Source organism: Mirounga leonina, unplaced genomic scaffold (genome assembly GCF_011800145.1).
Source record: "Mirounga leonina isolate KUSES-001 unplaced genomic scaffold, KU_Mleo_1.0 Mir_129, whole genome shotgun sequence".
Classification (NCBI taxonomy): Eukaryota; Metazoa; Chordata; class Mammalia; order Carnivora; family Phocidae; genus Mirounga; species Mirounga leonina.
In genome coordinates, this window is record NW_023270323.1 from 65,074,851 (window position 1) to 65,102,751 (window position 27,901).

At 36.5% G+C, this 27,901-nt stretch overlaps 1 protein-coding gene and 1 pseudogene across 1 annotated transcript in view; both read left to right on the forward strand.

Annotated features, from left to right (window-relative positions):
- Window positions 1-27,901, forward strand: part of KCNIP4 (potassium voltage-gated channel interacting protein 4) — a 1,124,144-nt gene that overhangs the window by 952,077 nt on the left and 144,166 nt on the right. The gene's annotated exons all lie outside the window — the stretch shown is intronic.
- Window positions 2,914-3,062, forward strand: LOC118010980 (annotated as a pseudogene).

The following is a 27,901-nucleotide window of genomic DNA, read 5'->3' on the forward strand; positions in this document are numbered from 1 at the left end:
TATCATGGACTGAATCCATGCAATCATGCTGGAAAGCAGAAATTACTAACCCAGCTGAAAGGTAAAGGAATAGACTTAAAGCATTTATATATATATTCCCTGTCTCTCACGTTAGACTATGAGCTACCAGAAAATAACTCCTTTTTTTCCACATGTGTATTTCCAGTGTCTAGAACAAGCCCTGTTATGCAGTGGAATGAATGAATGCATTAATTAAAAAAAATTAATTTTGAAGTTTCTACAAGATGATAAGAGATAGAGCTGGGACTCAAACCCATGACTCTACCCCAAAACCAGTACCTTCCCTTATGCTAGGCCTTTCCCTTATATGAGATATTTTTAACATATCTCTTTACTAATGAGGAAATGAGTATAGACACTTGGAAATTGGCCCACGGCCATTCATTGATTCAAAACTTACTTTGACCCACTGTGTGCCAGAATTGTGCTAGGCCATGGGGTATAGGTTGAAAAAAAATGGCAAGAAAAAAAAAAGTATTATTTTTCAATGTAGCAAAATAAACCCTAATTAAATAAAATGTCTAAGGAGGCAATGGAACTAAAGGATTCTTGGCTACATCATCATATAATTAATATTTAGAAGAAATCATAGGCATCCCAAAGTTTGTCTGACATGAAATTTGTGCTCAGACTCTTGGTACAAACATTCAGAGCACTTCCACTTGGCTTTATCAACCCAACGTGCTTCTGGGAGTGACAATGGCATGCAGGTTGTCTAAACCAAAGCAGTGACCTAGAAAAAGTATGAAAACATAACATGGACTGTCTCAGGCTTTCAATCAAATCAAGGTAATTAGGCTCAAAGTGCAAAAGCTTTGTACCTAGTCATTAGCATTAAATGCCCCAATAATTCAAGACGCACATACTCAAAACTCATTAGGGATGTATTAGGCACTTTAATATATCCTAGAGTCAAATGATTGAAATCTAATATGAGAAAAGAATACGTCATGGGTTAAGCACCTGCTATGTACTAGGAGCTATGCAATGAAAATAAGATACAATCTTTGATCTCGAGGAGGAACATGCAGTTGAGTACAGGAAAAGACACCACAAAACTACAAATAATATTGAATATATTGGAGCTTAATTCAGTGCATCTGTGAACTTTGAAAGAAATTTTTAAAAATGCAGTGTTAAAGCTGAGTGAGTCAGATAGGGCTAGACACTGCTTCTATCCATTCTCTTTACTTCCTCACTAACAGAACACCACTTTTAATTGGGGCAGCAATGTGCCTAGAGAAACTATGCCATCATCCAGGCTTTCTTGCCATTAGAGATGGTCTTATGACACAATGGCAAACAATAAGCGACAAGTGGTAGTCTACTGGTCTGCTGCATAGAATTTTCAGATGCACTATTGTTTTCCTAGTTAAAAAGGAGGAGGAGGAACTGACTCAGTTGGTACTCACCTTTCCTCGTTCAACCATTCCCTTCTTTCAGACTGCGATGGAGGTGGGATGTCTGGAGGCATAGTGGCCATCTTTAAGCACAAGAAAGCCATAGATTAACACGACAACCGAGATTAGAAGAAGGCTTAAATTGGACGGCCTATTTCTAAACTGTGTTTTATTGAAATAAACACTTATGTGGTTCAGTCACTATGGTCCACATGAAGCTGAAATCTAATGCTAAATCGTACACCGATGGTTGCCTTGCGTGTAATCTTTTGCTTCATTTAAATTGCTATTCTGAGAAGGTTCCCCCCTACAGCCATTTTAGAGTCACTCTTACACATGATGAACTGAGTATCTGTGGGTGTTTTTGTGATGCTTCTCTACAATGAGGAATGTAGACAACATGCCATGCAGAGGATACTGGCAGTTCAATACCCACTGCAGTGATTCTCATTTCCCAAACAGGAGAAAATGACAAGAAAATGAGAGGAGTAGTGTGGAAATTCACAAGCTGACACAACAGTTGGGTTCCTTGAGTGAACTAGTGAACTTTACATTTGCTTCAAATATCACCATGTAGCTGGTCTGCTCATGCTGTTAACTTTGTGCCAGTATGACTGGAAGTGTTTTCTCTTGCAAGTAAATGATAAAATAAAAATGCAACTTGTGACTGTAGGTAAAGACAAATTTTTAACAAACACACCAGGATTTATGCATGCAAATTATTCCTGGCCTTTAATGAGATGACCTTGAAAAACTGTTCCTGATTTTGATGACACTGATAGAATCTTTTGATAAATTAACCTTTTGAAATTATCTAAAAAGCCAGTTTATAATCCAAGGATGAAAATCCATCTTCTTACTTTGCATTCACACTCTAAAAAAAAAAAAAAAATCTTACAAATTCAACTATAGACTATCAAAAACTATACAGCGTTTCTTATCAGAGATAGCTTATATTTTTTACATCAGGAGAATGAAACTTGTCAAATAAATTCTATAAACAACATTTTTGAAGAGAAGTTAACACATTTGAAAGAATTCTATATCATGGTCTCTACAAATCTTACAAGAAACATTTCTAAATTGTTTTCTTGGTTAGTTATTCCATATTTTTTATAATAATAGAGTACTTTAGACTGTTTAAGAAATTTTCCATGTATTTCTATTTAATTTTCATAACTAATACCATTTTTACAGATAAAGAAATTGAAATTTAGAGACATTTCAGTAAGTTTACCAAGGTCCCAAAACTAATAGCAGTCACTAAACTAAGTCTAAAATGTGTCTTCTCCATCCAAGTCTACTGTGTTTTTAACCAATATTCTTTTATTTTCTCACATCCCCTAAAATAATTTTGAGCAATTATGTACACTCCTGCACATTTTAAATTGAAGTCTAGAATGTTTTCATCATAACTTTAATTACCATAGTTCTGGATGTTATAATTCCCAGCATACTGCAAATACAGATATTTTAAAATAAAATGTGTTTTTTTGCTTCTCGGCCTTTTGGCTAAGATCAAGTGTAACAAAATGTGTTTCATCCCTCTTTTAAATGTATGAAGTTGAATCTAACTGCTATGGCAAATTGATACCCATCATTCATCCATTATTTTTCTTAAGAGGTAGGAGTGTTTATCTTTTTTTCTTTACTTTTTCTAGAGACATTTATCTAAATATGTACTTTTTATGGTTGAAGCCTTTTATTCATCATGCTATCATATTTCTCTGCAAGAAAAACATGTATATGAAATGTAATTTCATTTTGAAAAAAATTTTCTGACTATAGGGATTCAAAAAAATTAATTCTCAATTTAGTTGATTAACAAGCATTAATAGTATTGATTTAACATAACATAATAATAAAAAATAAAATAAAATAAAATAATTCATTTCAAATTTTAAAAGTAATTAAAACAAAAGAACAAAATTTTCTCAAAGTACTATCTCTTGGTTCATATTTCCATGGAAAACTCACATTAATTACCCGAATAAGAAAGGACTCATCATCAATCATAGTCCTCCTTTACATTCTTATGGATGTGAGTGATGAAAATTTTGCTCATAAACAGTAATGTCACCTCAACTCATATCATGTTTATTGGGTAGTAGGCTTGGGTCCAAATGCTTGCTGTTTTATTTAACTCATTAGATCCTTACTATGTAGCTCTATAGAGTAAGTAGTATTCTTATGGCTCCCTTTGTATAATTTTTAAATTTCGTAATTTTAAAATACTTACATTTACACTTACCATTTTGATCTCCCTGAACTTCAGTTTATTTACGTAAACTGAGATAATAACATTACCAGCCCCACAGTTATTGTAAGGGTTACATGAATTAATATATCTGAAGTGCCTAGCTATTAGTGCTGGCTATTAGAATTTAAAACTTAGGCATAGAGAAGGTGATAAACTGCCCATGGTCCCACAAGTAAGTAAGCAGGTGAGTCTGAGTTCAGCCAGAGTCTAGCTTTTTATGGTCCCTTTAAAGTGTAGCAAGTAGATTGGAAAGGAATGAATTTTGTTTCGTGTCACAATTCTTTGAACTCCTTTCAATTTATTTGTCAAAAATCACCTAGTGATTCATCATAAAAATCATTTTTGGTGATCTATCAGCTGACAATTTAGTTATATCCCTTATTAATTTTGTTGAAATTAATAAATTAAAAATTGACTGTGAAATGATGTGTTACCCTGGGAATTAGCATCCAGTTGGAGAATAATATATTGTATTGTCCCGCTATTTGACATTCCAGAGGACTTTATACCTCAGGGTCATACACCATAGTAAGTTTCTGAAATGGGCAAGAAGTATGCTTGTGTGTTTCTTTTTCAATGAGAAAGTGGTTTATGAAGGGGAAGGTATGCAAAGAAAATCAAAAAAGTTGATTCTCTTAACACAATCTATACTCCCTAGAACATATTTGTGCCCACTTCCTTGCTCTAATCAACCATACAGTTTTCTGTGTGTGGAAATCAATGAGATAGAATAACATGAGATGGCTGTCTCCACCCTATTTATTCCAGGTTGAGCCTCTCAGTGGAATAAAAGTAAGTAAATGGCTAATACTGCATTTCCAGAGGTCATCTGTCCTTCCACAGATGGAAGAACCCTTGAATTAAAAGTGACATCCTAGCTGCGGCCTATCTTATACATAGATCATTAAATAGTTTGAAGGGTCCTAAGGAGGAATTGACTATTTTGCTAGTATATTTCTAATAGAATGTATAAATAAGAAAGGAGTAATTATTCTTCTCTAGATTAAAAATAACCAAAATTATCTTTAAATTAAGAAAGCAAAAAGATTCTTCTAACTATGGTATAAAACCAGATTTCCTCTAAAAGAATACACAATTGTATAAGAGACAGGATGCATAGGGCAAGGATCTATATATCATTACTCATCTCTAGAAGAAATGTCTACTCTCACTCTACCATGTACCCCCAGCTATGTGTCTGTTCCTTAAAATTACCGCTTGGAATCAAGACATCTGGTGTGTACATAATAATTCATGTTTAAAGATTGTTTTCAGATAATCAATATTATAGACAACTAACCTGGATTACTGAGAACTCTGGTGGGTTCACCTATAAGGATCTCTTCACTGTTACTCACTAAATTATCTTACTACTATACTCATAAACTTGGAAAGTATTCAAACAAAAAGCCACACATTTCAAATACTATTCTGAGGATGCCAAAGGGGAAGTTTTGGAGAATATCAAAATATTATCTGGATACATGGTCCAACATTCCAGGAAAATTATGTATCAGAACAAGGTTATAACAAAAGACTTCATTTTGATTAAATCGTGTTGAGTTTTGCCAAAAAATTCAATTTAATAATTAGAAAATTAACAGATCATTATTCTAATAGTTGAAAATTAAGGAAGTAGAATAAGATGTGTTTTTTAGTACTTCCTTTTCAAATGGATAATGTTGAATATGTAGTTTGTATATAACTATGTCAAAGGGTAGATAAACTTTTTAGCAGAACTATTCATGATGACTCAGGGGAGACAATGGTAATTGTCTTTGGGATTCTGGTGTCCATTTATTGATAATGTAACTCTTGGCCTAAAAAGATCTCAAAAGTCCCATGAACAAATATTTTAGAGATAACCATTTATTAATATTAAACTTGTTAACATCAACCAAACGGACTTATTGGTAGTTGTTTCTAGAAATTCATATTGCTTTTATTTCAAAAGTATAACATTTTTCAGGATGCCTGGGTGGCTCAGTTGGTTAAGTGTCTGCCTTCAACTCAGGTCATGATCCCAGGGTTCTGGGATCAAGTCCCACATGGGGCTCCTTGCTCAGCGGGGAGTCTGCTTCTCCCTCCGCCTGCCCTCCGTCTGCCACTTCCCCTGCTTGTTCTTTCTTTCTCTCTTTCTCCCTCTCTTTCTCAATCTCTGACAAATAAACAAATAAAATCTTTAAAAATATATATAACTTTTTCACAAAGAACTGTACACACACAAAAGAATATTGTGAAGTTGGCAACTGAATTTATTTGTAATCACAGTTTTTTATAATTTCAACCTTGCAATTCCACTTTCTAAAATCAAATAGTAAATATCAAGCCTTCAAATATTTCCTAAATGTTGGAACTCTAGGTAATTTTAGTTCTAAATATAACTTTCTCTATTTCACCGGATGCATTTTATAAAAGGGAACATCATATAGTAAACAAGTAAGTCTTTCACTTATTATCAGGTGACCTTGCCAACTAAACTGACTTCTCTGAATATTCATTTCCTTATCTACATAGCTACCTATTTCACAGCATTATTGTATGGCCCTAATAAAAAAAATGTACTTGACAGTTCTATGAACAATTTAAAGTAGTATAGAGATCTAGATATTTAAATACTGGTCATCATAAATTCATGCTGTATCTCTTTTAGTTCAAAAATTGCAAAATTGGTTGAAAAATGGCAGCTAAAACAACCTTCTTTATATCATTCTTCATGTTCTCACAGCACTCTCATCAACCATGTCTTTCAAGCTTTTAAAACGTGGTTGGTGTTGGGGCACCTGGGGGGCTCAGTAGGTTAAGCGTCTGCCTTTGGCTCAGGTCATGATCCCAGGGTCCTGGGATCGAGCCCCGCATCGGGCTCCCTGCTCAGCGGGAAGCCTGCTTCTCCCTCTCCCACTCCCCCTGCTTGTGTTCCCTCTCTTGCTGTGCCTCTCTCTGTCAGATAAATAAATAAAATATTAAAAAAAAAAAAAAAAAAAACGTGGTGTTACCTTAGATTCTTCTCTCTCCAGTCTTGCCAATTTTGCCTCAGGAACACCTCTTGAATCTGTTGTCTTTCTATATTCCCAAATACCAATACCTTTGTTCATCTTTTCATCTACTCTTGCCTTGTCTGTGGAAACAACCCCTTGTCTAGCATTCTTGTTTCCATGACTTTTCTTATTCAAATTCATCCTCCACCATGCTGCAAGGATTATCTTTTAAAAAATGCAAATAGATCATTTTTATTCTTGCTGTAACTCTCCATTTTCCACAGAAAGTAAGACCTGACTCTTCCGTGAATCATTCATGTTCATCAAAATCTAGCAAACCTAATTATGGAGCACACCTTGCCTATCCTCCTGGGTGTCTTTTGCCCCAGCCCTTTTGAATTTCATAATTCCACAAATACGCTTTTTCATGATTTTCAGCCTATGCTAGGTTATCCTTTCCATAGAATGTTCTCAAGTGACAGGATTGTGTAAAGATAGAAGTGAAAGCATTTCAAGTTGAGAAGTACCATACTACAAAATTATTATTAATGCTATTGTACAGATCTTAATAATTCCAAAAATCTTAGCCCACACATACAATGACAATTGATTTTTTTTCTAATATCTATCTTAAGACTGTCCAAGAATAGTCTACTATGTCATTTAGCTCACCAGAATTTAAAAATCATATAAAATGAATAGTTTTAAAACTGAATAGCTTTGGTAAAGTAGAACATTCAAAAAGGTTTCTGCTTCATATCTCTTGGAAATTGTATATAACTGGATATATAATTTGATATTATAAATTTCAGTCCACGAAAATTACATTCTGAAATAATTTAATTAGTTAAGAATGGTAAAATGATACTGTACTTTTCATCTTTTATAATTCCTTTATTTAAAATAGCTGAAGGTCCTTTAATAAACATTTCTGTGATAGAAATATGTAGAGAGCAGTTCCTCTTCAGACGTCAAAGCAAGGTCCGAAAAGGGAAGATTATCCTTTACTACATATGTAGAGTGATGTGCAAACTTGAAATTGAGTTTCTGAGGCCAGTTCCACTAAAATCTGGTGTTGGAGGAATGGAGCCAGTAATAATGATAATGCTTTAAGAAACATTCATTGAGCATCTCCCATGTACTAGGTGCTTTCTCATTTAACCCTCAAAGCAATGCTAAGGCATACATATTTATATTCCTTTTTTTATATACATTAAAAAATGAGAGTAAGAAAAGAGCAGAGACTCTTCCATGGACACTGAGCCCTGAGGCAACAGAGCAAGAAATCCTTTCATTCACAACCATCTATTGTATGTCCGCCATGCTCAGTTAGTGCTGTGGCCTGGAATACAAATGGTGAGTACACCCGAGACTCACTCTTCAAGAACAAATGTTTATTGGGTTGACACTCAGGACTGTTTGGCTCCTCTCTCTGACAGCACACGGACTAAAGCATGTCAAATTATAAAACATGATAGAACTGTTACCGTTATTTTTATTACTATCATAATTTTTTTCTCTCACATCTCCCCTGCTCTTAATCCTGATGACCTTAAATTTCTTGATCATTTTCTAAAATAGAGTAAAAAAGAAAGTGGATGGAAAATAGAGAGGCTTCTCCTACTACTGGGCCTTTGCACCTGGACGCCTTGTCTGAGTACCTTTGTATGTTGGAGCCTTGGCAGAAAAGAGCATTAGCCTACAATACCTGCACTCCAGATCATATCTTATTAAACTTGGCCTACTTTCCATTGACCTTTTTTCTCACAGATTTGGTTTCCCCAACTGTTCAGACTTCCCTTGTGGATTTTTGGATTGAACCTGGACCCAGTTGTATAATCCCTGGTTTTGATGCAGAGTGCATTTTGAGTAGGATACTACCTTCTCCAATTCCAATCCATAAAATCCTAAGGAGGAAGATTCAAGTGAGTGGAAGGGAGAATAGAAGATAAGGAGGCAGGGCTCCTGGGTGGCTCAGTCGTTAAGCGTCTGCCTTCGGCTCAGGTCATGATCCCAGGGTCCTGGGATTGAGCCCCACATCGGGCTCCCTGCTCTGCGGGAAGACTGCTTCTCCCTCTTCCACTCCCCCTGCTTGTGTTCCCTCTCTCGCTGTGTGTCTCTCTCTGTCAAATAAATAAATAAAATCTTTAAAAAAAAAAAAAGAAGATAAGGAGGCAAGATGGCTAGACTGCAAGCTTCAGGAGGGCAGAGAACATGGCTGTCTTGTTTACTACTGAATTCACAGTATCTAATACAGCATCTGGAATCCATAGGAATTCAATAAATCTGTGTTAAAAACCGAAGGCAAGGCAAGGAGAGCCAAGGGAGGTTTCAGGATTACAGAGTACTTTTCCTATTTTCAGAGGAAATACTCTGATAATCCATCCTCCTCCAAAAACATTTTTTGAAAGACGAAAAAGAAAATGGATAAACTTGATTCAACATCAATCCATACCATATACAGCTTGATCTACTGCTATATCTGGTAGCCATGAATTCTTTAATATCAGAGAAACCAATTACTACCAAGCATGTGAAGGGTTCTTTATATGTACTTAAAATAAAGAGGAGTATAGATTTGGAGTGCAAAAAGAAGTAAGATGACTAATGTCTTCCCAGTAGAGAAGTTATGAAGCCCTGGGACATTCTACAGAGGAAACTTTTGTTGGATTAGCACCCCATCTGTTTGAGGAGTTAGCAGAGTAGTCCTGTCTGGAGGCAACAGTGGGGATGAGCTTGCTTAACATCGCTTTAAACTCTGGGACTTGGTGATTTTTGAACAATTCATTCTAACATAAATAATTCACAAAGAAGAAAACTTACACCAGAAGTGTTTCAGTACTTTTGCCTTTAATAATGCCCGAGGTCTTTCTTGGAATAAAAAGGAAAAGGAAAACTGAAAAGGATTACCTGCTGACAATTAGAGCTGTGTCAGTGACAGTTAGCCCCAGTCCAAGGGGGAGGCCAAGTTAGCTATGTCAAAACAGAAGGGCTCCAACAGGGTAGTCTTTTTGACCTACCTGTCATTTATTAGATTTTACTCAAGTGAGTTGGCTGGCTAAAACAGTTTTTTCATTGCAGAATCACACATTAACTCTGTTTTCTTGAAGGATAATGCTTATAATTTGTGCAAGATTGCTTGAATTTAGGCAGTCTGTTGAGCAAAAACTCCCAAATTTCTTCACAGGACACTGTAAGTTTTCTTTTGCCTAATAGAAGGCAAAGATGGAGTTCTGCAATAAAGCATTTTTTTAATACAGCCATAAGATATTTCTGAGTTGTTACTACTACATAAACTATGCTGGGTTCTCAGGGGAAAAGAGACCAAAGCATGGTTTCTGCCCTTCAGGAGTAACTAGTCTAGGAAAAAGGATGCCCAAATTAACAAAGATCAGCTCATTCTGAAACAAATCTCTTTTTGGTTCATGGGAGGTAATTGTTATAAGGCTGTCTTAATTTCTATGGGCTGTACAAAAAGCAGTTAACATTTAGAATTAATATTATGAAATGTTTTCACTGATTTCAAATGAAACCCAGTGTTCCTTCAAGCTAACAAAATTCCCGCCTAGGAATGTTCTTTGTGTCCCTCAAGTGATTGAAAGATTGGTATCCAATGTTAGTTGTTATCTCTAGACTTTCCAGTACTTTCTCATAACTCTCAAATAATAACTAAGAATCAATTCCCAAGCCATCAACAACCATGTTTATTTAGCATGCTAGGCATCGTACTGGTATTTTCCAAACACCATCTCAAATTATCACAAAACCTACAAAATAGGCATCATTTCTGGTTGAAAACAGACTGAGGGTGATTATAGATCATCTCCAAAGTCATATATCTCAAAAGTTTTCAGTGCCAAAATTCAAATTTCAACTTATTTGGAACGGGCTCACACTGCACTGGACCATTCCACCTTTTCAGAATCTGCAAGTTTCTTGCAGATCTGCTTCCTCCTTTTTCTTCTCTTATGCCCTGCTGTAGCATAGACCCTCACTAACCCCTTTAAGGAAAAGAGACATAAATCGAAAGAAAGAACAAGCTGCTTACTGATTTGAAAGAAGATCATTCCAGGGAGAATTAAGAGCAGGTACTGTGCCTGTGTCAGGAGGGTAAATAGAGCATCCAATAATTTGAAAGAATGCTAAGGAGATTGCCATATGAAAGAAGGCGAGCTTGGTAGAAGAGAACTTTAACAATAAACAGAGTGATTATTATCTCAAAAACTATGGAAAACCACTGAAAGGGTTAAGTTAAATTTGGGGTGAGAATGGGATTTCATCAGATTTGTGTTTCAAACATAACTTACTCATCCCTGAGATGTCTATCATAGGCTGTCCTTAGGCCCTCTCCCAGTGTCCCAATCCTGGTTCATTTCATTCTTATTCTTTATCAGAAACTCATGTCCTTTCTTTCAGGACATTGTCTCAGAAATGGTTTTATAAACATTAATGTGAATAAGTCATCTGCTCCTACTGGACCATGAGCTTCATGAAGGCAGGACCAGGGCTGGTCTTGCTCACCATTGTATTCTAAGACAAGGCACAGTTTGGCACAGAAGGTGTTCAATGGATATTTCTTCAAATGATGAGGAGAAATTTAAAAAACTACAGGTATGCACCCTCTAGAGAAAAGAGCTGAAGCAAGAGTCCTTCAACAAATATAAATGATAAATATGAGACGTGCAATGGCAGAAGAACCTTCTCCCCAGACCCAACCCAATAAAAAGGAAGAGGAAAAAGAAGAGAAGGGAAGGAAAATAAAAATGACTGGGACTAAGCAAAAACAGTTTAACTTAGGACATTGGAGAAGATAATCATATAAGATGATATTAGAAAAAGGCTAGTCATTATGGATTTGGCTTAACCATTGCTGCAGGACAATTAAGTCTCAAAACAAAAGGCTTTGATAACTGAACAGCCATGCTTTCTATGAGCAAGACTTTGCCCCAAGGGTTGCGGCAGCAAAGAGGAATTTTAAACTAGATTTCCATTTAGCTAACATAAACTGCATCCAGAACATGCTGTGATTATAAGTAATGTTATTTCTGATTTTTTGAGTGGATGCTAAGGGCTACCAATTAAATTGAACTTCTAAAATCTTTTGAACTCATCTATTCATGGAAAATTCATTTTCCCTTCCTTCCCCACTGTGTCTCTCCTCTACTTTATAATACTATTTCCTGCCCCCCTTGGGTTGCACACAGAAACCACATACATATTTTCTATTAGTGGGTAAATCTACTGAAACTCTTATGAGAGAAACAGGCAACATCACGACAATTTTATGGGATGAACCAAGTGTACCATGACAACCACAAAAAGATAAACACTCCTAAAAAGCCACTCTGGGGGCATGTAGACAGGAAATGTTAGTGGAGTTCAGAGAAAAGAAATCTTTAGGGCAGGAATAATCAAAAGAGCCTTCAGGGAGCGCAGAGAACATTTTATCAGAGAGGTGATTCCGAGCAGAGGTGGACAGAGCTGACTGTGGTATGACCACAAAGAAACTTGATGGATGGTAGGGCCATGGGGACATTGAAACTCATTCATCCTTCCCCCTAAACTCTCTCGCTCAGGAATGAACCCAAGGATATATATTTGGGGGCATCACAAAACTTCTTCCCCTTATCCAATTATATCATAAAAGAATCTAAAAGGGGAAATTTAAAAATTCAGGTTGAAAAGGCTTTTCAACACCAGTGTGCCCAGAGAATTTTTTTTTCCTTGCCTTGAAGAAATTCAATCTCATTCATTCTTTGTGATGTTAAACTGAGGGAAAACACTTTATCATGCTTCTGTGTAAAGAAGACAAGATTAGAGTGATGTTGGCAATGACAAGTCTTTTCTAAATATTACATCTAAAGTCATAAAATATTTACGTCTTCACTGATTAGTAGATTAAATACTATTATGCTTCAAATCCAATATATGTGTATTTTGTGCATACTTACATATATATAAAAATATGTATGTATGCTTTTTCTTTTTTAATCTACATTAGACAACTTCAAAGTCCTGAATGGCTTGCAGCTAATTTTAGTGAAATGCTATTTTAGAAAAACCTACTGACTATATAGGTATTTTCTTTGTTCTGCAGAAAGAAAATTAATTTGTTGTATTAATGGATATATTTTTAGTATGCTGTCTGTAAAGCTTACATAAATAAAAATTTCTCCTTTGTTTCTTTTTGCCCAATCTGAAAACATATACCTCAAAGCAAATATTTTCATGGTTTTAATTTTCTTTCTGGAACTCATCCTCCCTAAAAATAAGTAATGAGCCATTTTCTTATCTTCCTTTGCACTCCTGCTGGGTAGATCTGAGGGTGAACTTCAAAAAGCATTGCTATGACTCAGTTGCAAGAGCTGGTGTATAGGACAACAAACTGAACTCATTTGAGTATAATATTTTCTTTCCTGGGGCATGTAAGAGAAATATTCATGTTGAGAATAAACAACATTTATTGGCTCTTCAAAACATTTATGTCATGCTCACAGATCATAAACTGATGAGTAAATAGTCATTTGAAGAAAGAAAACTATAGGATAGGGAATACAAACTATCATAGAACTTTCTTTCTCCCTAGAGTCTGGCACTGCAAGGATGTATAAGCAGTCTTCAGGGATCTAAAAGGTCCAGGACTTCTCAGGGAATTATTATCTCTCAGAGCTTTCTGATAATTCCCAAAAACTCTGATAAAAAGGCAAGCTTCTTTCTTTCTTTTTTTTTTTTTTTTAAAGATTTTATTTATTTATTTGACAGAGAGAGACACAGTGAGAGAGGGAACACAAGCAGGGGGAGTGGGAGAGGGAGAAGCAGGCTTCCCGCCAAGCAGGGAGCCCGATGTGGGGCTCGATGTGGGGCTCGATCCCAGGACCCTGGGATCATGACCTGAGCCGAAGGCAGGCGCTTAACGACTGAGCCACCCAGGCGCCCCAGCTTCTTTCTTTCTATAGTCACATAGTCAAATGCATTTCTTACAAGAAGCAGATTACAACATGCTGGGTGTGTCATCCAACCAAATAGGCTGGTCACCATTTTGACCATCTCTATACTATTTGGCAAAAGATGCTATTACCAGCCTGCTTTTGAGCTGTTGACTCCTGAAGAGGCACGGTGTGACTCTAATTAGACCTTGGGGCCAGTTATTTGGAAACAACAAATATCTAAGTGCCTACAGTGATAAAAAAGTAGGGTACAATGCTGAAAGAGATAGCTGATGATAATAATTAATAATGATATAATAATAATACTATTGTCTTATGAGGAATAGTGAATTTATTAATTACTTATTGAATGCCTGGTACTGTTCAGAGTGCTTTAAAAAGAACTAATTCAGATAATCCTCACAACAACCTTAGGAGCTAAGTATACTGTTATCACCATTTTACAGCTGAGGAAATTTACAGTGAGATTAAATAACTTGGCCACACTCACTCAGCTAGAGAGGAATTTTAAGAAAGGCACTGTCTCTACAGCCCAGCTGCTAACCACTCTGCTAAACTGCCTATAATTGCAAGCTACAGTGGAGCACTTGGGGAAGAAGTTCTGGGAGTGGGTTTAGGAGATAGGAAGGTTTGTATAGAGAAGTTAGTAGATAAGCTGAGTTTCTTTTTCAATTAAAATATAATTTGTATACCATAAATTTCACTATTTTAAAATGTACAGTTCAGTGTATTTTAGTACATAATCAGGGTTGGGCAGTTGTCACCATTAGCTTGCCAGAGCATTTTCATCACCCCCAAATGAAACCCCATTCCCATTAGCAGTCACTCCCCCTTCTCGCTTCCCCTCAGCTCCTGGTTATCACTAATCTACTTTCTGTCTTTATGGATTTTCTTACTCTGAACATTTCATATAAATGGACTCATACAGTATGTGGCATTTTCCATCCGGCTTCCTTCAGTTGGCATGATGTTTTCAAGATCCATCCATGTTGTAACATGTACTGCCTTTTCATGGCTAAATGATATTCCATTGTATGAATTTACCACAGTTTGTTTACCCATTTATCAGTTGATGGACTCTTTGGTAGTTTACACTTTTTGACTACTATTGATAATGCTGCTATGAACATTCATGTACAAGTTTTAATGTGAACATATGTTTTCAATTCTCTTAGATATGTAACTAGGATTGGTATTGTTGGGCCTTATGATAACTCTGTTTAACTTTTTGAGGAACTTTTAAACTTTGTTTCCCTAAGTGGCTCAACCATTTCACATTTCCACCAGTAGAAATGAGTGTTCCAATATCTCTACATCTTCCCTAACAATCATTATTGTCCATCTTTTTGATTATAGCTATACTAGAGGGTATAAAATAGTATCTTATGGTGACTTTTATATGCATTTCCCTAATAACTAATGATTCTGAGCATCTTTTCATCTGCACACTGGCTGTATATCTCCTTTGGGCAAATATCTATTCAAATCCCTTTTTCATTTTTAGAATTAGGTTGTCTTTTAATTATTGAAATATAAGAGCTCTTTATACATTTTGGATGCTAGATCCTTACCAAATATATGATTTGCAAAACTATTCTCCCATTTTATGGGTCATCTTTTCTTTTCCTTTTTTTCTTTTTTTTTTTTTTTTATTGATGGTGTTCAATTTATTTATTTTTATTTTTATTTTTTATTTTTTTTTGCTTGTGCTTTAGGTGTTATATGTAAGAAACCTAACCCAAGGTCAGGAAGATTTACACCTATATTTTCTTTTAAGAGTTTCATCATTTTAAGTCAGACATTTAGGTTTTTGAGTTAATTTTGGCATATGATGTGAGTTATGGGTCCAAATTCATTCTTTTGTATATGGATATCCAGTCAGCCCAAGCTCATTTGTGAAAAAATTATTCTTTTCTCATTGAATTATTTTGGCATCCTTGTAGAAAACCAGCTGAACTAAGTGTATGGAGTTTTTTCTGAACACTGACTTCCATTCCATTTACCTATTTATCTGTACTCCAGCTAATACCCCACAACCTTGATTTCCATAGCTTCACCAAGTTTTAAAATCCAGAAATGTGAGTTTTCCAACTTGTTCTTATTTTTTAAGATTTTTTTATGGTATTTTGAATTCCTGATATTTTCATTTCAATTTTATGAGCTGCTTGTCAATATGTGTAAAAAAGCCAGCTGGGATTTTGACAGGGATTGCACTGAATCTGCAGATCAGTGTGGAGGTATTACCATCTTGAAAGTCATGTCTTCTACTCCGTAAATATGGGGTATCATTTCAGTCACTTAGGTCTTTAATTTCTTCCAACAAGGTTTTCAAGTTTTCAGTGAACAAGTCTTTCACTTCTTTCGTTGAATCTGTTTCTAAGCATGATATTCCTTTTGTAAAGAATATGTTTATTCTGTAAATGGAATTATTTTCTTAATTTCATTTTTGAATTGTTCATTGCTACTGCAGAGAAATACAATTGAATTTTGTATACTGGCCTTGTATACTGTGACCTGCTGAACTCATACTGACTGTGGATGTTTTTTTGGTGGATTCTTTCATGTTTTCAATACACAAGATAATAATATCTGAAAATAGAGATAATTTTATGTCTTCTTTCCAATGTGGATTAATCTGAGTTTTGAAACATATATAGGACTTAACTTAGAAGATTGGCAGAGGAATAATTCTAATTAGAGTCATAGAAATGTAAAATACTGTGCTTTCTTTGAACCATAGTGCCAGATTATGAAGGCCCCAGTTTGAAGAAGTATGTAGCAGAAGATGAGACTTACTAAGAACCAAAGGATAAAATTAGGGAGGGCCTTATTATCTCACACAGGAGTGCTGAGCAGGCACTGATACACTGTGATCTGGGTTAGGGTGTGACCAGATTATTGTTTCAGAAAATTCAGTCTGGTGTCCACATGGATAATTACTTGAAGGCAAAGTTTTTGGTAATGATTCCAGTTTTCTGGTTTCTGCAATGGAAGGGATAATAGAGTCATTCACAAATCTGTTTGATAAGCTTATAACCTTATTTATAAATACCCAAAATGAAAAAAAAAAGTTAGGATTTATTTTCTGCATCAAAGAAGAGGGTGAATCCAATAAGTGAAGGCCATTTCTACACTGATTTATTTTTAATAGAGAAAAGGAAAAGTCTTAGGAGCAAAGCCTCAGTTAATCACTGACAGCTTTGGTCATTAAGATGTCAAGAAGATAGTAGCACAATTCGATTCAGCCTCACTGCACTCATCTCTTAAAATGAGTCATGGGATCAGACAGCACTGAAGTTGTGAACTATTACCAGAAATTTACCTGCTCTCCTCTCTTCATACATAATCTTCTAAAACTAACTGACCCATCTTAAAGCAGCAGACATAAGATAAAGTCAACCTCTTTTTTTTTTTTAAGATTTTATTTATTTATTTGAGAGAGAGAGAATGAGAAACAGCATGAGAGGGAGGAGGGTCAGAGGGAGAAGCAGACTCCCCGCCAAACAGGGAGCCTGATGCAGGACTCGATCCCGGGAATCCAGGATCATGACCTGAGCCAAAGGCAGTCGCTTAACCAACTGAGCCACCCAGGCGCCCTCAACTTATTTTTATTCACACTTGATTAGGGGTCCCTAAAAGTGCCAAAAGCCAAAAGTGCATAGCTTCTTGAATAATGAACCATGAAACTGAACACCATGAGTAGAGTTAGTGCCGTAAGCAAACAAAATTTACATTACAGTTAACTGGACACTTATTTAATAATATTCATAATGGTCATTGTGCTATATTGTAAACTTAGTCATAAAATGAGGTCATTTCTTTTTTTTTTTTAAAGATTTTATTTATTCATTTGAGAGAGAGAATGGGAGAGAGAGCACGAGAGCGGGGAGGGTCAGAGGGAGAAGCAGACTCCCCGCCGAGCAGGGAGCCCGATGCGGGACTTGATCCAGGGACTCCAGGATCATGACCTGAGCCAAAGGCAGTCGCTTAACCAACTGAGCCACCCAGGCGCCCGAGCTCATTTCTATGAACAAGAATAATTCGTAATTTTCAGAGTCAAGCCATTTCCTTGTTTAGTAAGAAGAAAGAGTAACCCTGCAAAATATAGAAAGAAAACTTCTGCTACAACAAATGTAGATTTGTTTCCCTCTTTATCCTAATCTAAGTTAGTTAGAAATAGAAAGTTTAGAGATAGTTTGTACCCCAATTCATTCATTTTTCCTCTTTTTGAGTAAAAGTCTTCGTTGTGAAGTTTCCAGAGTATTAAGGGTTCAGATGCCTCTTATTCATTTTTCCAGGGTGGGGGGGAATCAAATTCTCAGCTAAAGTGAGAGGTAAGGCTTCCTTTGGTAGCCGGGTCCAAATGCTGCCCTGGGAGTTCCGTCACTTGGCCTTTAGCTCATGGCCTTAACTGCTGTGGCTCGATGGTACCCATTCTCAGGCAAGTAGGAGGGAAGAGATGTGCTGGCTACAACAGTCGTTTTATCATGAAAGCACAGGCGTCCACCCATCCATGAAAACAACAACATAGACACTGGTAAATGTCTCACTGCCACAATTTGATCACCTCAACAGTCACGAATGGAAAGAGGACAAGAGAAATGAGTATTAACTTGTTTCAGTCTTTTTTTTTTTTTTAAAGATTTTATTTATTTATTTGAGACAGAGAGAATGAGAGAGAGAGAGAGAGCACATGAGAGGGGGGAGGGTCAGAGGGAGAAGCAGGCTCCCTGCCGAGCAGGGAGCCCGATGCGGGACTCGATCCCGGGACTCCAGGATCATGACCTGAGCCGAAGGCAGTCGCTTAACCAACTGAGCCACCCAGGCACCCAACTTGTTTCAGTCTTAATAGTGGAGGCAGGCAAGGGAGAAGAAAGTTGGAATACGTAAATGTAAATATATATCGGAACCAAAGTGTTCCAGATGACAGAGTAAGTGAGGAGAAAGTGGAGCATGTTTGTTTCTGGCATGCATGGGCCCCAAGCTCCTTAATGGGAGTGTCCCTGGACCATTTAAAGGGGATGATAGTCTGTGTTCTGTATGTTTGTATTTTATAATATACACACTGCTTAGTGGGAAGTTGTGTGTATATTATAAAATCTCAAGCTGCTTGGTAGTGAGCCAAGGGTGATATGCATAGCCAATTCGATCATTTCGTGGATGTCTAATAATAGGAAGATTATACACTGAGTTACAAGGGCTATACATTTCTTATAAGTGTTTCTTCTTAAAATAACACTCTATGAAAAACAATGAAGAAAGCAGGAAAACACAAAAGTAAAATAAACAACAAAATAGTCCCACAATCCAAAGGTAACCACTAGTCACATTTTGGTATATGTTTTTCCAGTGTATTCCATGAGCAAACTGGAGCCTACTTTTTCACTTAGCAACAGATCTAGAGTACTTTCCCATGACCATATGTATTCTTCTATAACAGAATATTTAATGGCTGCATATCATTCTGTCATCTGGAGTTACCATTATTAATTCAGCCCAGGGTCTGATTATGGACATGAGGTCATTTCCACTTGTCAATTGTCACAGTTTTCTGTGGTTCAAGTTGTTATCCCAATAACAATGACTGATATTTATGAGCTGTTTACTAGGCAATTGTTATTGTACCAAAAACTTTACATTAATTATTTTATTTAAGCTCTCAAAGAACTAAATGAGGCAAAAACTATTATTATCCTTGCTCAACCCATGGGGAAACTGAACCTTAATAGCTTAAATAACTTGCCCAAGCAAGAGAGCTGTACGTGCCCAGCACGTGTATGTTCTGAGCTCCACACATGGCAGCTGTTACAATTACGATCGGCTCCATACGGGAAGAGGAGTATTAGGGGAAACTTCACTGGGGAGATGTCACTAGAACCTGGTCACACCTGCAAAATTACCCCTGACCTGTTCTCTATTCAAAATGGCAGAATATAAGCGGCTCAATATAAATCTTAATCCATCTGAGATGAATTCTCACTAGCTATACAAATAAATATTAGAAGATAGCTTTGAGTCATTCAAGGGAACAAACCTAAGTCAATTTTCAGCACAATTAGTAGGTTGGGAAGACTATAATGACAACGGGTAGATTCAAAGTATTAGGCTTTCAGAAAGAATGACAAGAAGACTCCCAAAAGAGATAAGGGAACAGTTATATCTAATTTGATTAATTAGATTAATACCCAGCAGTAGGTGCTCAGGGACATTACAAAAATGTACAGTATTCTAAATCAGGAAACTCCTTTATCAGAACAAGTTGTTAAGTAAATAAATATCCATGAAGAACTAGCTTTGAAATGTTGATGGTTTGATAACAATCCAAGGAAATTTGATTTTTTTTAAAAAAATCTTTCAATTCTAACAACAGCACCAAGAGAAGAACCAAAGTAAGTAAGTAATCATTATCCTTTAATTATCAAACTACCATTCTCTCAAATTCCTAATGAAAATGCTTTTAAATAAATTAGGTATTTTTTACCTGAATTTATCAAAAGCAGAGTTTATTCAGCAAAACTGTTATCTTTGTCATCATGGTTATATAAAATATACAATGATGTTCAGTTTTTAATGTGTTTTCGTATTTATTTCATTTGAATTTTCATAATCAAAAATCACATGAGGTAAGATTATGTGTCTAGATTTTATAGAGATTTAAAAGAGATCTGTTTAGTAACTTAACCAAATTTTCAAATCTAGTGATCAACAGAGCTAGAATTAGGGCTTCCTAATTTTTAGTCAAAATTCTTTGACTACTATATGTTAATTGACCCAAAAATCAGATTAAGGATTCTTTTAATTTACATAACGCCATATTTGGTCTCCTTAGTTCTAACCTGTGTTAGCATTTACAACTCAGTTTCCATTATAATGAACCTCAAGGGTGAAATTATTCCTTTCATGGTACTGAGACTTTGTTATATTTGTGTATTATTTATTTATTTATTTATTTATTTAATATTTAGAGAGGTAGAGAGAGAAAGTAGGGGAAGAGGGAGAGGGAGAAAGAGAGAATCTTGAACCGGCTCCCCAGCCAGTGCAAAGCCTGATGTGGGGCTCGATCTCACAACACTGAGATCATGACCTGAGCTGAAATCAAGAGTCTGATGCTATGGGGCACCTGGGTGGCTCATTCGGTTAAGTGTCTGCCTTAGGCTCAGGTATGATCCCAGGATCCTGGGATCAAGCCCTCCATCAAGCTCCCTGCTCAGTGGAGAGCCTACTTCTCCCTCTCCCTCATCTGCTCCCTCTGCTTGTGCTCTCTCTCTCTCTCTCATTCTGTCAAACAAATAAATAAAATCTTAAAAAAAAAAAAAAGAGTCCAACTGAGCCACCCACGTGCCCCATATTTTTGTATCTTTTAAATAAATGGGTCCTTACTGGCTCTTTATGATTTCTGAGATAGCATAATTTCTTTGCTTACCAGGGGCGACAAGCGTATACTTATTAAATCAAATTAGTATTACTGTATGGCAGGAAGTGTTGAGGGCACTAAATGTTTATCAGTAAAAAATCAGAGCAATGCGCTTTCATGCAGCTTCCAAAACTGAACTCAACACCCCCAACCTCAAAAATAATACTTGTCTTTCACATTTCTCTGGCTTCATTGAATGGTTCCTTCCTCATTCCTCCCAGACACTCAATGTACAAACATTTAAAATGTATCCTTCTCCCATAGATCCACAAAGTCTCACTACAGTGTGAAATGGTTGAGGTCTAAATATTGAATGGAAGGATGTGTAGGTGAGGGAACAGATAGAAAGCGTGAGAGAGTATAGGGTATATTGGCTGTAGAGTGCAAACTATATTTTGAAGATGAAAATAGCCCTATGTGAATACAATAATAATGACATTTAAGGAAGGGACACTGAAAAGTGGGTAAGCCCTAAATACCGAATGGCCTTAAATGCCATATTAAGGATTTTGGACTTTATCTGGTAGGCAATGGAAACAATAGAAAGTTTTGACTGCTCTCTCTTGTATTTCCTATGCCTAGGAGAGTTCTTGGCATGGCCACAGTCAGAAGCATGCAATGTCTGAATTACTGAATGCTGGTGGGCTTGTTATGTTGGAACTATGCTCTAGAAAGATCAATTTCATGGAAGTGTGGGACATAGATAAGACTGGGTGACCAGTTGTAGTATTATTATAATAATCTAATCAAGAGGAACTTGATTGGGGTGCCTGGGTGGCTCAGTTGGTTAAGTGTCTGACTCTTGATTTCAGTTCAGGTCATGATCTCAGGGTCCTGTGATTGAGCCCCACATCAGGCTCCGTGCTGGTGTGGAGCCTACTTAGGATTCTCTCTCTCCCTCTCCCTCTGCTCTTCCCTTGCCCTGCCCCCTGCTTGTACTCTTGCTCTCTCTCTCTCTCTTTCTCTCTCTAAAAAACAAAAAAAAAAAACCAGAATTTGATTGGGTAAAGGAATGACTGGGAAGGGACAACATGGACCTCCAGAACCAGAAGAACATTAACACATCTCATTTGCCACCACCTCACTGGATAATGCTGAAGAGCAGTCCTCATAATCATTTTGGTTCTTAGTGGATAGTCATTTTCCCCTCAGTAATCAGCAAGCGTTTATTGAAAGCCTCCTGTTATGGGCTGAATTGTGACCCCTGCAAAATGTGTATATTGAAGCCCTAATCCCAGTTGCTTGAAATGTGACTGTATATGGAGATGAGGCATTTTAAGAGGTGATTAAGTTAAAACAAAGTCACAAGGGTGAGGCCCTAATCCAGTATAATGGATGTCCTTATAAGAAGAAGAGACACCAGGGATTCTAGAATACAGAAGAAAGGCCACCGGAGGATACAGTGAGAAGCTTTTTACAAGCCAAGGCGAGAGGCTCAGAAAAAACAAACCTTTTGACATCTTGATCTTAGACTTCCAGCCTCCAGGACTGTCTGGAAATAAATTGAGCTGTTAAGCCACCCAGTCTGTGGTATTTTGTTGCAATAGCCCTAGCACACCAATATAGTACCTGTATGTAGAATGCCTTGTCATAAAAGGAAACATTTTTACTTTTAAATTCTAATAACATTACCTCATGTCTTAGAGTTGGGCTGAAAAATGCCTTCCTTAAACCCCTTCATCTAAACAACTTCTTTTTCTCCTTTCTCTTCTCCCACCCTCTCCTCCTCTTCTCCTTCTTTCTCCTCCTCCTCTTTCTTCTTTCAAAAGCACCTTCTTACTACTATCTCTCTATTACTCAATCCTCAGGTGACTAAGGATAAACATGAGTAGAATTACATCCTTATAGATTTGTTTGGACAGAAAGGAAATTTAATTTGAAGCAAGTGTTCTTGTGTGAAATTCATACATTTTAAAATATTATTAATATTTAAGATCATATGATTGGTTTAACATTTTCTAATCAGAATATAGGAAAAAATAGTTAAGGCTTAATTAAACAAGCTTTTTGTTAAGTACTCTCTAATCAAGGGTACTAGAAAAATAGATGAGTTATTTCAGTGCTGTGCATTAGCTAGATATGTTCTGTATTAATTTAAAAAATCTACAGTAAAGTTCATCCTTGTTATATTTAAGGACTTATGTTAAAAAAGTAATATGAAAACCACAGTGTTATGTGATTATTTTTGTTCAGAAGATTCTAGACGACTTCTGGATCATCAATGCATAATTGACAAATAGCTCCAATATGAAGCCTTTGACACCTACAAGACTTTGCTAGGGTTCAAATAGTGTTTAGTTTTAAACCAATGTTACTAAGTCAACATTCTGTAAAATCAAGCATATATGAAAATTTTTTTTTCAATTCTTGAATCTCAGCTCTGCATGAACAGCTTAACTATGGGAGCAGAGAGTTATTCTAATAGACAAAGTAACACATACATACATACATGTAGAAAGTTCTATGTTGAGTTGATTAAGTTCTAGTTACTTTTTACTCTTAGGACTAGAATGATGGAATTCTACCTGAGAAGAAAATTAGCTCAGTAGGGAAATGTGATTCTTTAAAATACAGCTTCCATAAATCTTTGGCAAACTGAGAGGAGCCAACGGAGGAGAGCCAGGCATCACCTGCTGTGTTTGATTTAAAATTGATAATGTAATAGAGTGGGATGACAAGGACTGCCTCAGGGCAAGGAAGGGCTGATGACAGTATGCTCAAAATAATCAGCATGGGCAATTAAAGGTATTGCTAGTTGGTCATGAATTTTCTAGGTAAGTTCCAGACTTGCCTACATTGATTTATGAGAAGCCACATACCTTTGATGTGTCTTCAGTAGTGACTGCATAAAGGTCTGTTAGAGATATCTTCCACACGGTCTCTGCCTCTTAATGACCAGTTGGTATATGACCTGCCAGATACAGGGCAAGTGATTGTTAAGGGCCCTCGTCTGGCAATAGATTACAAGGGTTCAAGTCTTGGCTCTACCAGCTAACTAACTCTGTGACCCAGGCAGGCCACTTAATATATCTCTCTAGGTCTCAGTGTCCTCATGTATATATTGGGGTGATATTATGAGGGTTGTTGGGAAGATTAAGTGAGTTAATGCATGGAAAGTCCTCAGGAGAAAGTCTGACACACAGTGCTAATAAATTGCTGTTTTTGTCATAGACTCATGTAATCCTTAATGATCCTTATGAATCTTTATTACCCTTCATAGCTTTTTAAGTGCCCACTATGAGCTAGGCAATAGAGATACAATGAGAGCCAAACAGGCATGGGCCACTGCTCTCAAGGGGCTTATATTTTGGAGGGAAAAACAAACAAGCAGAGAGAGTCTCACCCAGCTATAAGCTCTCTTGTTCAGATCATAGGATCTAGGCCAGATGCCACTTTTACAGTCAGTCTCTCTGCCCATCATTATAAATTTAGAGTTAAAATTAAATGAGAGAAAACACCCCACAAAACAAAATTAGCTTAATTTTTAAGGTGATAAAAAATTGAGTTAAAACTAGAAACAATCTAAAACTCAATTGAAATGAGAGCAATTTAAGTTGCTAAAAGCCTGCCATTAATACAAAGAGTAAATATAAGGTGGAAGTAATAAATATGGATAATATATAAACTGTAAAAACTGGAAAAGGAAAAATGAGGCAAACTTTTAAAATAGAATAAAATATATTGAGAAATAATTAGAAGCTTGACCACAAAAAAAAGACCCAAGTAAAACAAAAAAAGGATAAAACTTAAACTTGATATGATAAAACATAGCAATTTTTCAGTAAAAAAACAAGCAACCAAAAGACAAAGTATAAAAAAATAAAATCTTGATGAGGTGAAAGATAGAAAGGAATTTTTAGAGATTTTAAAAAATGAAGAAAGACATTTCAAATTCAGGTAAGAAAGAAGCCACAACTGAAAGAGCATGTAGGTGAAACTATGTATTGACTAACGTAGTGATTTGAAGATGACTCTCGGCTCTTTAAAAATATGGAGACAGGGGTGCCCGGGTGACTCAGTCCTCAGTCCTCAGTTAAGCATCTACCTTCAGCTCAGGTCTTGATCCCAGGATCCTGGGATCCAGCCCATTGCAGGTTGGACTCCCTGCTCAGCAGGGCGTCTGCTTCTCTCTTTTCCTCTGCCCCTTTCCCTTCCCCCTGCTCCTGCTCTCTCTCTCTCTCTCAAATAAATAAATGAAATCTTAAAAAAAACAAACAAACATGGAGACATACATATTTAAAAAATGAATCTGTTTTACTTAATTCTTTAAGTAATAACTATTTTCCATTTAAAAATAAAAATGTCTTTGGAGACTTGGAGAGAATCTGTGGCTTATAATTTTTTATTTACATTTTTGAAGTTCATGATGAAGAAAAAAGATTGCTTTCCTTTCCTTTGGCTCAGGAAAGCATGAAGCCCTCCAATGGGAGGAAGGCCCTGGGCTGTGGCAGAATGAGCAAATCAGGCAGAGGAGGAAGAAGGGCTTTAAATCCCTACCATAGCACTCATCACCTCTGTTAATATTTGCCCTGTGGAAATCAGTAGAGAATTGCAAGAGCCAGATCCAGTGATGATACAAAATAAAGATCAACAGAAAGATATGGGATTGTTGTTCAGTAGGAAAAGCAGGAAGAAGAATTAAGATACTCCACGTATGTTTCATTTTGCATTGCTAAGTGCCTTGTATACCTGTGACAATTTGCAGTATTTTCAGATCCTTCTCTCAACCTTTTAAGGATTTGCTCTCTCTATAAAGAATAATGGTTCTGTATCTGTATCTGTATCTAGGTTCTGTATCTAAGAGCCTGTTGGTATTAGCCTCATACATTTTTACCCTAGTCATTCCTGATATTTAATTTGAAATAGCACACCACATATTTTTAGGTTATGAAATTCTTTCCATATAAGAAAACACACAATATTAACTAATAATAACTCATCTCTGGTAAGCATATTTTAATAAAGCATTTTCCATGTTTCTTGTCTCATTTAGAGTAAAAGTTGGGTCTTCACACTGCCTCTGCACATACTAGAGACATCCCGGCCAGTTAGTTTATTCTCGGTTCTTTTCTTTAAAATACCCCGATGCACCAGCGGGATGGAGCTGATGGACTGAGTTGAGGACCCCATGATTCCTAGTTTTCAGCTAACCCTGCTATGATCAGCTCCTATCCCGGAAATCAATCCCTATATCTTCCTTGGGTCTCCAAGCACCCCAGCACAGAGAACCCTCCATCCTCTTACGTTCAGACCCCTTAGGGAAGAGATTTTATCTGAACTTCTTCTCAGTTGTTCCATGGATTTTAAGAATAATTTTTAAAAGTTTATCAAACCCTAGAAGGGCCAGACTTTCAGGTCCCAAAAAGGAAGAACTCATGGTACTACATTTTGGCTTCTTCGAACATGGACAAAATGAATAATCCCTAGGATGGAAATACCAGAAAATGTGTCAAGGGTTCTTTCTGGGGTAATTCACTGGAGACTCACAATGAATTTGTGCCACTCAGCAGAATTCCATAGATCAGAATCAATATGAAGTGAGTCTCCTTGACAGTGTTCAAAGGATTGATTTAATGAAAAACCAAGAGAACCTCTTCAGAAGTTTTTCTCTTGGTAAGATAAACAGAGTGAATCTCTGTTGTGTATCATGCTTAAAGTAACGGGCATTACTGTGTACTCACCAAGTACCGGGTCTGAAGACTCATCTCATTTGATGTTCACAATGACCTCATGAGGTTAGTATGTTTATCACCCTCATTTCCAAGATGATGAACTGAAGCTTAAAGAGTTAAAAAATGTTCCCAAAGCCTTACAGTAAATAGCAAAGCCAAAATTCGGAGTCTATAATCTTAACCTACTATATTAAAATCACTGGTGCCATCAATATTTAAATCTGATTATGTTTTAAGAAGATTCATAGATGGGCAGCTTATTCTTATGATCATGCCTTCACTTACCCTCATTCATAACAAATCGAGATAAGATTCCCAAAACAGAGGCATTCCGGATGACTAATACAGCATAATGTATAAGATGCCTTTCACAATATAAAGTGCATACAAATCACCTGAGGATCTTTTTAAAATGCAAATTCTGATTCAGTAGCTCAGGGATGAGCCAGAAGATTCTGAATTTCTAACATGCTCCCAGACGATACTGATGGTCTGAATACTACATTTTAAGTAGCAAGAACGTACTGGAAAAGAGCAACCCAGTTTGAAAGGATCTGGAATAGAGTCTCAGCCAGACAGCAGTTGAGCTGTACATTTTCTAAACTTCCTGAAATTCCTTATTTGTAAATTATAGGCTATAATACCAAACAAGCTTATCTCATAGAACTGTTTTGATGATCAAGTTGGATAGTGCTTTGTAAAGTGCCCAAAAACTAAAAAACAAAAAGGCATCTGGTACTATCATCATTAACATGAAGCTCAAACTTGTTCAGTTCAATGTCCTCCCCAAAGTCTACTTGAACCTCAGATCTATCTTAGCTATTAAAACATTTATCAGACAAATTGTCCTGCTTGGTTCTGTGCTCATGTGATCCTGAGGTCACATGGAATTCAGTGGCTTTATTCATTCAGACAATAAGATAGGATACACAATTCCTTACCCATAAAGGTGTTTTTACAAGCTTCCTATCAAATTTCAGCCTGAGAACACAGTATTACACTCTCTCTGTATGGATATCTTATCTTAGTTTCATGACTCTGGTCTGTTCCTTATAGTGATCCGAATGTATTTTAACAGCATTGTTATCTCAGGCTATTCAAGTTTGTTGACAATGCTGCATTTACTACTACCACCACCTTCCGCTGGTTCCCCTGTAACTTCCATCAACCACTGCCTAATATCGAAGGCCACCAAGTAAGGGCATTCTC